Below are 14,932 nucleotides of genomic sequence, written 5' to 3' on the forward strand. Positions count from 1 at the left end.
CACTGGGCTAACAGGACTCCGGGAACCCGGGCTGTAGCAGGCTAGGCAGGACTCCGGATGTCACCGCGTGACATTTCCCCGAAGGGACAGACACAGGAACGATATGAATCACATGCCGGCCAGTCAAGTGTCCAGAGCAGTAGTGCTGGGCTAGCAGGACTCCGGTGAACCGGGCTGTAGCGGACTACTATGGCTCAAGGAGGCACTAGACTACATTTCCCCATAAGAGAGGCTGCCAAGGATAAACAACTAGATTGCCGGATCCCACACGTACCAAGCATTTCAATCATACACACAATATGCCCGATATGTGCAAATACAACATGGCATCACAACAAAACTCTACAACTCAAAGTACTTTATTTAAAGGGCTCCAGAGAGCCTTACATAACTTGTTCATACAGATAGGGGTCACATGACCCGACACTCAAGTCATACAATCACACAAACACATGCGGAAGCAACTTGTCTGGGTACAGACACTAGAAAGAAAGAAGGCTTGACGGAGCCTGTCTATCTACGTAGGCCCTTCACAAGCCTAGATCACCACCTGGGTGGCAAGTCACTCGTCGTCGTCGAGTTCTACATAGAACCCATCGGAAGGGGCGGTGTTGTCGTCTGAAAACAGTAATTGAAGCAACATGAGTACAAAGGTACTCAGCAAGTCTTACAACAGATCCTACTATACATGTTCATTCTCAAGAAGGTAGTGGAGTTATTGCAGCAAGCCAGCTTTGACTCTTGGCTAAGCTATCCTACGAGACACCACTTGTGAAATAGTTTTCGCACACGAGTCCACTAATCACCATTTCAATACTCCACCGTGGATCCTCCCTCGTCATCCCACGAGAGGGCCATCCGCGGTACTCACACTTATCTTGAGGCTTTTAGTAGTATCCATTTACTTGTCTATGAACTGCATAAGCGACCAAGTAGTCCTTTACCGCGGACGCGGCTATTCGAATAGTTCTATACCCTGCAGGGGTGTACCTCATCACACACGCTCTCACCACTTACCACCGTTTACACAGTGTGTACTCGGCAACCTTCAAGCGGAAGCCCAGCGAGGGTGTCGGCCACAGCCTACCTAAACACTCGAGTCTCTAGTCCAGGTTTATCGCCTATTCAGGTTCCATCCGCAGGGAGTCCGGCCGAGGTTTCCACATACGGCCCCGAACGATGTGTGCAGGGTTCCCGAGACACCAAACGGGCGACTCGGTACACCGGGCCACGAGCCTACCGCATCACAGCCCACCCCTTGGTCAGCGTTGTCCACGGCCTCCAGCTTACTACAAACACCAGAAACTACGTGCAACTCCTGGACAGAGGACAAGGGTGATTAAGAAGCCGAGGGGGTCCATTGGTTTCGGGCCCAATGCGTGGTAGTAGCTGAATCTTAAATCACGCATACAGATCTCAGTTCTTAGGGACGGTCTCAATGAAACAACCCACCATGTACTCCTACATGGCCTCCCATCGATACCTTTACCAAATCGTATTCAACACCTCACTCTCATTACCGACACACGCTTTCACTCTAGTTCATCACCCTGATGAGCCAGACCTGACACGACTCTAAGCGTAGCAAGCATAGCATTGTAGGAACACAACATGGCTCAATCAACTCCTACACATGCTAGTGGGTTTCATCTAGTTACTGTGGCAATGACAGGTCATGCAAAGGAAAGTGGGTTCAACTATCGCAACACACAGCAGTTTGAATCGCGTTGTCTTAATGCAGTAAATGAGAGCAGAAGCGAGAAGATGGGTTTGTATCGAAATGATCAATGGGTTGCTTGCCTGACGGAGTGGTGGTGGGATACTGCCCTTCAGTTGGATACTCGTGAATATCCTCGGAGGCAGGACCTACCACAATGAACACATCGAAGCACAATCAACACCAAGCAAAGTGCAACAATATGATGCATGCATGAGACATGGCAAAATGGATGTATTGGGCTAATGCAACTAAGACCAGATGGGTTTGGACTATTTTGAATCAAAGATTCAAATTCCAAGTTCATAAATGGCCCATGTTAGTGCTTTATCTTGTTCTGCATTAAACAGTGGGTTTATTTGCTTAAACATGCATGAAACCAGTACAGATGGATAGAATGGATTTTTCTGATCATTTTTCATATATAAATCTTTTCATTCTGAGCTATAGATTATTTTCTATGATTTTTTGAAGTTTGTGATAATTTCTGGAATTTCCTGTATAAGAATAATTCCAGTAATTAAGTTACTTATTACGTCAGCAGTGTGTCATGATGACGTCAGCGGTCAACGGGGTCGTCCAGGTCAAACCTGACATGTGGGTCCCCTGTGTCAGTGTCACTGTTAGATAATTAACTAATTAGGATTAACTTAAATCTAACCCAGGTTAATTAGCAGGCGGGCCCCACTTGTCATTGACCCTGGGGAGTCAAACCCGTGGTCAAACCACGCTGACTCGCCGGCGTTTAGCCGCCGGCAACGTCCAGACGCGGTAGAGGCTGCGGGATCCGTGCTCCGGCGACCAAATGGGCGGCTGAGAGCATCTACACGCAACTGGGAACGAGCCGCATCGACTGGTGGTGGTGGTGGAGCTCGGGGTCGCCAGAATCGACGCCAGCGACAAGCCATTCGGCTGCTGGGGTACGGGTGTAGTCGAACCCGTCGCTAGAGAGCACGGCGAGGGGCGTGAGATGGTGCTACGGGCTCCTGGCGATGCAGTGAAGCTAACGGCCATGGTGGTGCGACCGTTGGATGGCCAGAGCCTCATCGGCGACGAGCTCGTGCGGCGGCGTGTGCGGTGCTGCTGGTTACGGTCGACGCAAAGGGCGGCAGCGAGAATGAGAGGATGGGGAAGGGGCAGAAGCTCACGGCAGAGGCGATGAGCTAGGTGGCGCTGTCGGGGACGAACTGCTGCGGTGGTGACGGCGAAGGGGATCTCCGGCGGTGGGCGGTGAAGGCGAGGTCGAAGCAGTGGCTTCGGGGCAAGCGAGCGCTCGGGGCTCGACTTGCTCAAAGGAGAAGGCAACGGCGGAGCTGCTGGACATGGTGGGGCGGCGCGAGGACGGCGGTGTCTACGGCTACACCGGCGAGGTGGCAGCGGCTCCTTCGGCCATGGCGAGAGAGAGCGAGGGAGGGCAATGGGGGCGAATGGGGGGTGTCCAGGGGCTCGGGGGCGCGACGTGGAGGTCGTCCAGCTCGCCCACGGGCAAGGCGGCAAGCAGGTGGCACCGTGGCGAGCTCGCGCACGCCGGCGTCACCTCTGTGCCTGCTCTGGCGGGAGCAAGCAGCTGACTGGCCATGGGCCAGCACAGTGCTGGGCCGCCAGGTGGGCTGCCAGGTAAGTTCCTTCTCTGCTTTCTGTTTTCTTTTTATATTTATTTCTGTTCTGTGTTTTGAAATAGTAGAAATACTATTCCATTTAGGAAAATCCTGAAAATATTCAGAGGCACCTTTGAAAATATTCTCAACAGCCTAAAAATACCTTCAAGATTATTTGGGCATTTGAAAATATTTATAGGATTTAAATTGCCCAAATGCAAATACTTATGGCTTGGTGCAAAATTCCAGAATGGCCTCCAAAAATATGAAACCATTTTTGGCAGAGGTTTTAGCCAGGACCAAAGATGGTGAACATTTATGGAGGGCATTTCAGGTTCATTGAAAAGGATTTTAGTAAACCCTAGTTGTGTTCAGGGGGGTGTTGGGGGTTTCTGGCATCCCCATTTCAAGTTTCTGTGAAAGGTAGACATGATGCAACACTCTAATGCATGAACTAGCTAGGATGTGACAAAATAAACATATCATTGGCGTTTGTATTTAATATACGAGGGCCGCCTTCCGTAATCATTGTTATAAAGCCATACATATGCATCAATTTGACTTAAGATTTTGGCCAAGCTGGGTTGCCTGGCTCCTGTGCTTACCCCTACATTCCCGATTGTTCGGCTAGGTGGTAAAGGGAGCACCTCTGTGATTGTTACTACCGGGTCATCCGAGTAAGTACCTCAGGCTGGGTGAAGCCGAAAGCTAGCAATCTTAAAGGATCACATTGGTCGGCAACGACGGAAGTGAAAATTTTGGTTCATTAATACCACAGAGTTCGGGAACTTTCCCCAGACTAAATCCTCAATATTTTTCTCCCACATTGATCGGAGGTGAGGTTTCATGATCATGATAAGCATGATGACCCAAAGAAAGGAACCGATAGCGGGACTATTTTCTTTGGAAGATGTTTCTTACGTTAAAAACATAATATAATATATCTCTCCGTGTACCTTTGTCTATAAAACCGTATGACCGGATTGCCTTGTTTGCCGTAAAACTTTGCCCTTGTAAAGGCTTTATAAAGTAGGACAAACACTCCCCAGCTACTGGCCGAGGAGGTTGAAGCCGATGATCGGTCAACAAAGTTTTGTACAATACGGATTTGAGCATTAATGATGAAAAGTACTTGGATACATAGAATCATTACACATAAAAATTGCAAGTAAAATCCATTTACGGCAATCCATCTTTTAAACCCCTTGGGGCCTACCTTGGCGAGCTCGGATTTCGACCAGCTCTAAACTCTTTTAAGAGATCTTTATTCTCTTTCCGAGAAGTTTGTGTTAAACACAACAAAATTTTCTATCAAACGGATATTGATCCTTAATTCGGCCACCCGTGCCCACATTAAGGCTCGGGGGCTACTGGGCTTTGCAATCATTATTTACAAATATTAAAGGGGCATATTGATCTCCTGATCTGGTGTTGCCACCCGACCAGTGGCTCGGGGGCTACTGCATTGCCTATTCAATGCAGAAAATTCAAAGTGCTCAGTGTTCGGCATAACCGAACTATGACAAGTACGTCTTCGGACGACAATAAGTACCATATGGGAATTATCCGGCATCAAGCTGATATATCATGGCGACTTCTCACGACCCTCTCTCAGGGGCCCATCTGCCGATCACTATTACCTCTAATATATTACACTGCGTTTCTATTCCTATGCATGCTGCTGAGCTAGGAGTTGATCCTCAGGCCGATTTCACGACCTGGGTCTCAGGGGCTACCAGGATCAGCAATTTTATGTTTTCCTTCAAGTGCGTCTCGGATTTTAGGCTGATAGACACCTTGAGGGCTACTGGCAATACATCTCGTCAGCAAATAAATTTATACGCATCGGAAATAAAATCCGTAAACAATCAGCCCAAGCCCGAGGTGGTGCATCACCTCGAAAGCAATCCGACATAAAGCTCAGATGCAAGTGGCTGGCTCTATAGAGGGCACTTCCGGCATTAAGCTCGGCTAACTTCCTTTAAACTTCTTCAAGCCAAGGTGATCTATGACACCTCGTATACAGTCCGGCGTTGGTGCTCGGCTGCAAAAGATACCTCAAAATGCAGTCCGGCGTTGGAGCTCAGATGCAAGAGGACGCCGCCGCCCAGGAACAACTTCGAACCCAAGGTGGGCGTAAAAATAACAAGGCATTGATAAAAGTCGATAGCTTAAAAGGGGCTCCTCGGATACCCGACATATAAACCCTTCGGATTTACTTCGGCGATCCTCAAGATCGAAGATAAGAAGATTTGTTGAACCAGTTTTCGAGACCGACGACGGAAGATGAAGAACAGTTCAGAAGAATCGAGGAGCCTCCCCAACTTCAAGACCGGTTTAGGGGGCTACTGACGGTGTCCTGGACTAGGGGGTACTCACCATGTCGTCTCCCGATCGGTTAGATTGGCCGAGGACCCCCATGGCCGTATACTCATGGGCCAGTTCGGACAACCCATGCCGCATACAAGGATGATTCTACAAGACTTTGTGCCCAAGACAAGGACTCCTCTAAACTCTAGGCCTACGGTGCATATATAAACCGAGGCCAGGCTAGTCAATAGACAATCTCATATTCATTACTTCAATCTCGTGGTAGATACATGTACTCTGTACAACACCCATATGAATACAATCAAAAGCAGCATGTAGGGTATTATCTCATCAAGAGAGCCCGAAGCTAGGTAAAACCCCGTGTCCATGTTACCATCGCACCAAGACGCCTAGCTTAGGACCCCTACAACGAGATCCGCCGGTTTTGACACCGATAGTCAGGAGCTCGGGAAGTGGAGCAAGGCCGGTTTTGAAGGAAGTTATACCTGAGGGTCGCTGGGATGTCGCTAGGTGGGCGGCGGGAGGCCGGATCTGCCCACACTACGGCAGCGAGGAAGAAGGGGTGGGAGGCCCCCCCCCCCTCGCCAGCGATGCTTGGGAGAGAACGGCAAGGCACGCTGATCGGGACGCGCCGGCAGTGGGTAAGAGCCGCCGCCGAGGACGACCGCGTGAACATTGCACCTTTCACCTTCCCCGGCGGAGAGGATCCGGCTGGATCTGTGATCAGCGGTGAGTAGAGAGAGACAGTGTGTGGCCACCGCTGTCGTGTTTAGATCTGGAGAGGACGAGACAGTGTGAAGAGAGCAACACTAGCAAGCAAGCGCGGAGGCTCCTGCCTATATAGTGGAGTACTAGTTTTCTTTTGTCTACCGGCCGGAGCCGGCTTGACCTCGGCAATGACTGTCGAGAAGTCTTCATGCACGTGCCCCGGAGGCGCAGTTGTCGTCATTTTGATCTGAAGCACCGGATTATAACATATAACACAAAAAATGCCACATGACAAGAAATCATAACCTCACTGCCCAAAGGAGAAAAGATGAATCCCGACGGACAAACTAGATGAGCATCAAAGCTCAAATTAAAGATAAACTCGTAGAAAAGGGTCCGTCGATAGATGTCCTAATTAACATAGCCGACTTGACCTAGATGGCAGTCGAGTAGTCTTCGTGCATGTGCCCCCAATGACTAGCCCATCTCAGTTATCGCTGTTTAACCCTCGCAGTGATCCGAAGCACATGACACCTAATTTTGCGAGATGACAAGAAACCTTTTTTAGATTTCTCACCAGAATTACAACCCCTGTACAACATAGCCTGCACGATATGTAGACGATAGCCAATCCAGGCGTGTCTGCTGGAGTCTGGTCACATGCATGGACGAACTGATCTTCCGTGTCTTGCAGGGATCGTCCAGGTACCAACGTATGTACTTCTATTAACTCACCCGACTTGCGGAGCCGGGGAGTGTGCCTATGGTCGGTTCTCAATTGCGGTCCCACATGTGTGTGCAAACGCAATATGACACGCGTTCCATTCAGAGAGCGGCGTGCCAGACCGACCGATCGTCTGGGGTGCGACGCGAACGCGATGGGCGTGCTGTATACTTCGTACATGTGTACCGCCGTTTTCTTGAGGCTTTGCTCCATGGCGCAATCCATGGATACAAAATTAGTATACTATACTATTTAAAAGTCGAGGGTGGGGCTATTCCCGCACGGTAGGCGGGGTAGTTCCGCCTAGTCGGTTCGACAGAGACGCGAGAAGATGAGGGAGTAGGCTGCTGCAAACATAGGGTTGTGTGATTTGACAGTGAGTTACTGCTGGACAGGTGGGGCCCGGTGATTTGACTTGCCATTATCATTTTAACTGCGGCGCTACGACTGGCTTGAGTCTCCCGATTCCTGAGCACCTCCATACAGGTGCCTCTCCCGATGCTCCACCATGTAGAGGTTGTCTCTTGCTTGAGAGCCCACTCCTCCACTTTTTCCTTGCCTCTTTCCCCCACATATGCAAAAATTCCATGTAAAGCGGGCTTATAGCCCACTATTATACTTGATCCTACAGGTGCTAAGCCTGCCACATAGGCATAAAGTCTGATGTGGCAAGTTAATTAAGAAGAGAGAGACTAGTTTGGTGACCCCAGGAAGAAACGGTGATAAGCGCGTGTACCTAGATGAAGCAAACTTAGCAACAAAAAACTAAGCACCTATGCATTGGGGACTCGAGTTGCTAAGCCATTTAATGCCCATAGCACCTCATCTAAGCACCATTTCATTGGAAGAGGTCACTCCTTGGCAAATGCAATAAATACTACGAAGAAAGAGATACAGAGAAGTAAACAAAAAATACTCGTATAGCCAACCTTATAGCTAACCTTGTTGTATGAGTGACTAAGTGATGACTATGTATGACATGCCAACATCAGATAGCCTAACGCACCGTGTTAAATCTCCAAGGGCGCGACCGCGCGAGCGAGGCGATAGTCGTGGTAGGCGCGACCATGATACGGGCTGCTGGCAGCCCTTGGATCTGAGATCGAACGGTCGCATGCTAAGTTGCTGAAAATTTGCAGAATAACCCTCCAGGATAGGATATTCACCCATAGGTCTAGAACCACGCCATGCAACCGTTCGATCTCAGATCCAAGGGCTCTCGGAAGCCCGTATCATGGGAGAATGGAAAGCTTCATGTCACCTGTAATTTTCCCGACGCTTGACATGACATCGAAAGCCATTTAATTGGGCGTCGAGTAGACATGACATCTAATTGGGCCCCCATAGTACTGTGCATGAATCCATTTATCCACCAGGAAAGCCACTACCCTGCCATTCGCACGCACCCCCCCACTCGACATTTTTACAATCGATAAACCGCTCCTAGTCGTCCCGTCCTTTCACATTACGGCAGTTCCACTAATCCTAACCCTCCTCCCAAATCCATGGCGTCCCAAATCTCCATGATCGGTGGCGAGTACAAGGTTAGAACCATCATCGGCGATGGGTTCGACGCCATCTACACCCGTTCTTCCGCAACGGTGAAAGAATGCCTTGCTCGCTTCAAACGCATGTTCGAAAACTCAAATGATGAGTGGGTCGCTGGGCTAGATGTTGAGTACACCATAGTCCTGGGAAGCGAGTAGACACTAAAGGAGGCAGAGAAGAAGAAGCCCGCCGTGATCCAGGTTTGCGTGCATGACTTATGCTTGGTCTACCACATATGCCATGCCGACGTTGAGTGAGAGGAATTTAAGAAGTTCCTCAAGGGCGGCCGAGTCAAATTCGTTACTGTAGACTTTAGGAACGACAAGGAAATCCTGGGTCAGACAGGCCTCGTTGTAGGCGACCCCTTCGACCTCCAGAAGGAAGGGCTGGTGCCCTCCCCTGATCAGCCTTCAATGCTGACCCTGGCAGGAGCCATGGTTCATCCTTCGTACGGTGAACTGAAGAAACCTCCGCACACGTTTCATCGTGCATGGCAGTGGACTGTACTAGATATAGACCACATCTACTACGCTGCAATGGATGGCTACCTTTGTTTCAATATCTACAAGGGTTGGATGAAGAGCAAGAGCCAAGTGTGCGATTCAAGCAAAGAAGTATCGCCCAAGAGGAAGAGGGACAAGGACGAAGTCGAGGACGTGGACGAGGACTCCGAGTAAGGTGGCAGTGTCGTTGCTCATCGTGGTTCTAATGCAGTGTCTACCGGATTAGTTGCTTAGTTTAATTTCTGGTGTGCTTAGTTTTATTTGAGGGGTGTGTCGTGATGAGCCCCCAGCAGAACTATGTTATGTTTCTTCTCGTTATATTTCGTACATTTCATCTTTTAGTTGGTATAGTACTACCACTCGTTTCTTGATATTATATACGTACAATATATATGACCAACATCATATAGCCAGCAGTTTAGTTGTCAAAGAATTTAAGGGTGCTTAGTTTTGTCAAAGAATTCTAGGGTGCTTAGTTTTATTTGATGGGTGTGTTGTGCTGGACACGATTAACTTATCATTGTGAGAATCGTCTTTTTTTGTCATGTAACATGGTCAACGGGTTTGACGTGAAAATAACAATGTCTAATAGCATTTCTAAGCAAACATCTAACTTAACGATGGCATTTTTTAGATATCTAATTGCATTTTTGAGCAGGCATCTCACGGATCGATGGCATTTTTTGAGTAGTTGTAACTTCTAATGGCAAAACTGAGTAGTGATACACAACTAGTGGCATAAATAATAAGAACCCAAGAATTAAATAGGTATGCTAATTTCTTTATTTATTTATTTCTTTATTTCTTTATACCTTTGTGTGCGAAACAATATACGCTGCCTCCCCCTAGATTTTCTTTACAGAGGCAACATAGAACTATATGAGTGCCCTGTTAAATTTTGGAATTATTCCGGGTTCGTTTGGCTTTTTTATACATTAATTGAGTTTCTGGTCATTTAATGTGCATAATTCAAATTTGAACTACAAGCACATGCTCCCGTGCACCAAAGTTGATTGAAAAATCACATGTGTGTCCTCGGGTGAATTTCTAGGTCCCATGCAAGAAATGGGAATGAAATTCAAACATCTAGGCATCGTGGTTCGGCCGAGAACATTGAGAAGCTTGGTTTAAAATTCTTGTAAATCCAAAACACACCTGAAAATCATGAAACTTGGCATGGTGTCATGTCATGGTACTACCATGCTGTGGTAAAAAAATTGCAGAATAGGAACAAGTTTTGGTATAAGTTTCTTGCAAACTGGAGCTTCTCTCAAGAAGGCTCGTGGTTCTGAGAGGGAACGTGTCACATTTGTGTGCATAATTCAAATTTTAAATACAAGCACATGCTCCAGTGCACCAAAGCTGGTTGAAAAATCACATGTGTGTCCTCGGGTAAATTTCTAGGTCCCATGCCTGAAATGGGAATGAAATTCAAACATCTGGGCGTCATGGCTCGGCTGGAAACATTGAGAAACTTGGTTTTTTAATTCCTATAAATCCGAAACACGCATGAAAATAATGAAACTTGGCTTGGTGTCATGACATGGCACCAACATGTTGTGGTAATTTTGCTGTCCAATTTGCGAAGGCACGCACATTAACAATCAACAACGTCATTTTGGAACAAGTGTTGTCACGTTACAATCGGAAACACAAGTATTATTGAAACCGTGGGCGTTCTATTTACCATTTACGTGCCGCCACGCGTCCCCTTTTTTTATTAGCTAGGAGGCGCCGTGCAGGGTAGCTATTTGAGTATGGGAGGCGTGCGATCAGACCCCTGCGCGTGCTTATCGGGAGGAGAGCCCTTTGACCTCCATCTGCCGTCCACCTCTCTCCCAAGGTCTCCATTAATGGCGCCCGAGCCTCTGTTTAATGGCATGGCAATGTCTCACTCGACTGAGATTTAAGAGAGAAAAAAGAAAATCTGAAAAGAAAATTTTGCACGGATCTTGATGTAAGATCCGACGGACCTATATAGCATCTACTGCGACTTATAGCAAGACTGATGAATATATATAAGGACGACGAGAGTGGATAATAATTGTCTTACATAATTAGGAAGATAATTAAAAAAGCCACATGCGGCTACGCCCGAAATAAACAAGGGCAAAAGAAGAAGGAAGACGCATACAACAATCTGGCTCGCTGATCTCTACTTTCTTTATGGCTACAGGTCGCGGAGACTAGTTCTCGCGGCGGGCGATAATCTCTTTCATCAGTTTCATGTCCATAATACGCTGCTGGGCAGCATCCATGGATTCCTCCACCAGCCTGTTGCTCTCGATGCGGAGCATGGCCTGTAACAAGGCAGCGGTCTCCTCCTCGTGCTTCGCCCTTCTGGCGATCTTCGCCCTCAGCAGGTCGCGCTCGCCCCAGAGCTTTGCATTGCCCTCCCCTAGTTGCCGGATGACGCCGGTAGCCTCGTCCTGCATCCTCGCCCAGCCGAGATCTGATCCATCTGGCTATGGACTATAGCATGCATGCGCCTGTAAGAGTCCTCGCCTGCCTGCGAGAAATTTTCCCAGGCCGTCGCGGCATGGCGGGACCTCCCTGCTGCTTCGGGGGCGCGGCGGGACATCTCTGCTGCTTCTGCGGCGTGGCCGGACCAATCTGCTACATCGACGGCGCGGTGGGACCTCCGTGCTGCTTCGGCGGCGCGGCAGGACCTCTGTGCTGCTACTGCTGCACGGCTGGACATGTCGGCTGCTTTCGCGGCGAGGCGGGACATCTCTCGTGCTTCCTCTTCCATGCTCACCTCTCCCCGGTGGAAATCTCTCGACCCAGAACTCACGCTGGCTATGGCTTGATTGACTTGATTGTTTTTTGTGGATGGGGAGTTGAGGAGGAATGTGCAGTCATGTTAGCATAGTAGTATTTATAACAGAGTACTACTAATACGCTCCTAAGTGGAAAACCGTTTAGGTTGTGATCGATGTGAACAGGTTTGCAATTAAATATAGCGTGGTAGTAGTAGTAATTTGGAATGTGACGAGACGCGCTCAAAATTTATTGACGGTTCTAGTTTCGAAGTGCGGCACTATTCCCGGATGGCGTAACGTCGGCACGTTTTCTCGGCCGTGGTGTAGCATATGCCATGGTACTAGTTCTTTTTCTACTGCTATGTACGTGCAAAAACTGGCACCGTCAGATACATATCTTACGCTTGGCGTTCGATAGGAATAGCCTCATGGTGAGCTATAGACTAGTCTTTTTTCAGACGCATTACACCTACCTCTCAGGACTTCTCGCACGCACCATCACTGCTCCCTAGGTCGATGCCAGCCACATACAGTTGTACTTTGAGAAGAGGTGCACGCACACACTCGTCCTCTCTCACACACGCATCTGTAGCTACGAATTGTAGTGTTCTCAACCATCCGATTGGCTCTATCATAGGTTTCACGTTGCTCCTTGGCCTTGAGATTGGGAAGTTTAAAACGCGGAGGCTAAGATGGAGGCGTGAGGTTTTGGTTAATGTGCGGGCCGCACACGGCACCAACACGACACGAGCTTCGTCTGCCTGGTGCGCATGCAGTCGGGTGAGTTGTCCCAGTATAGACACAACTAGGCCCTCGTTAGTATCCGCGCCTCGACTTTGGCTGGTCGTAGTGGAGAGTAGCATAGACTAGTTACTAGTCTATGTTACTAGTACCTTCATAGTGGGTAGTGTCATATAGTATATGCATAATTTGGCGACGAGCGCTCTCTATGTACCACCTTTTTTCTTTAATTACATCTTGTTAGTTTTGCTCCATGGCGCAATCCATCGATACTACTACTATACAAATGTATACATTTTTTAAAGGGCTAGAGGGCGGGGCAGTCTAGCTTGGTCCTTTTCACGAGAGGCGAGGGCCTTTGTGATTTGACAGCTTATTACTGCTGGAAGGCGGGGCCTTGTGATTTGATTGCTCGTATAAATGTGCCGACGACCTGAGGAGGAGCAAAGAACCGTGCGGTATACTCAAGTTTTCCACTGGAGTATGACGGAGGAGCACGAAACACGGCAGCCTAGTGCCATATCATCTACTCTCTACTCTTATTATATATTACTAGCAAGAGGCATTGTTCTATTGGCGATAAAGAATGATCTAATTTGCTAGTCATCTCATTTTTAGCATCGTTCTATTCATGCCTCGCAGAGAAGGTGACACGTGCGGCGAAACACCTGAAGAAAAATAAGAAACACAGGAGCAAAATAAGAAGGAGGATTATCACCCCCAAAAAAAAAGGAAGACGCACACACAAGTCTGGGGCGCTGCGCTCACTACATGAAGGGTTGTTGGCCGCAGAGTCGTAACTGCTTCTTCATCACCTCCACGACCTCCATCTCCTTGCGCGTCTCCTCTGCCATCTTCATCATTGTGTCCATGACGCGGGATTTCTCGACGCGAGCCTTCATCATCTGTTCCACGGCCGCATTACATACCTTGACAGCAGTCGGGTGCTCGATGCGGAGCTTTGCCAACTCCTCCTTCTATTCCATGACGAGGGCCTGCAACATCTTCATCGAGGAACTACTATTCTCATGCAGCTTCTTCCAGCCGGCGTTCTCCTCCTTTAGCAGGTCGAGCTTGTGGCAGAGCTTCGCCTTGTCCTCCTGAAGTTGCAGGATTTCGCCGGTCGCCTTCTTCTCCGAGGCAATGCTCTTCTTCAGCAGCATCACCAAGCCAGCGGTCAACTCCCCCTGCTCATTGAGCTCAGCGGGCATGTCGTCGAGGCTCTCCTTCAGCAGCTCCACCAAGCCGTGGGTGAACTCCTTTTGCTTATTGAGGTTCTTATTGAGCTGATCGGGCATCCGTTGAGGGATAACGACTCCAGCGCCGCCAGCTCGGCATGTTCGCCTCCGCGACTAGGGCACTCCTGGGAGCCATCGCCTGCCCGTGAGAGATCTTTCGAGGTCTCTGCATGGCGGCGAGCCCTCTCTTTTTTTTCCGCAGCCTTGGTTGCCGCTCCCTTGTTACGAGTAGTTCTCGACCTAGAGCTCTGCACACCGGCCATGGCAAGGACGGACGAAGAAGGATGACTTATGAGGAGGAAGGTAGAGTAATTTTCGGTTAGGTAGTTCCCCTTTTTATAACCTAAGTACTAGCACTAGTACTAAAACCTGCATAGTGGGAACACATTCAGGTTTGGTATGTACTGGTAGGTGTGAGCAGGCTTGCACTTAATTGTAGCATTAGTACTTTCGAATGTGATGGGAACAAGGTAAAGATTAATTGATGGTTTTTGGTTTCGAGGCCCGAAACGGTTCCCGATGAGTTTAGTGGAACATAAATTTCAAGTAGACTACACTGCTCAGATGCGTAAATATTATGTTACTGTCAAAAATTGGCACAAAATACGAAGGAGACCAATGGAAGTACTACTAGCAACCCATGATTTAACTACTCGCATGCACGCAGTGGAGTAGTAATGTCTTTCTTCCGCCCTCACGTCCACTCAATTTGCATGCGTTGTATTAATTGACCATCAATGAAGTGAAGGACTTTACATGCGTCAAATTATCACATGGGGTGGATCTTGGTACAAAATTGTGTCCGCCCGTGTACCCACGTGTGCGTGCGAGGGAATGAGTGCGTGCGTGGCGTGCGTGCACATCTTCGCTTCGTGCATGTACCGCCAGTGCGGCTCAGGGAGGACGAGTACATTCTTCTGGAACCAGCAGCACGTCACTGTGATCAATCCACACAGGGATGTCGCGACAACGCCTCCACATGTGCCACGTGGCTTCATGAACTGTAAGAGAGACACTGTGTAGCGTGCCATTGTGTTTTGCACATACTCGAAGTACTATTAA

This window comes from Aegilops tauschii, chromosome 5 (genome assembly GCF_002575655.3).
Source record: "Aegilops tauschii subsp. strangulata cultivar AL8/78 chromosome 5, Aet v6.0, whole genome shotgun sequence".
Taxonomy (NCBI): Eukaryota; Viridiplantae; Streptophyta; class Magnoliopsida; order Poales; family Poaceae; genus Aegilops; species Aegilops tauschii.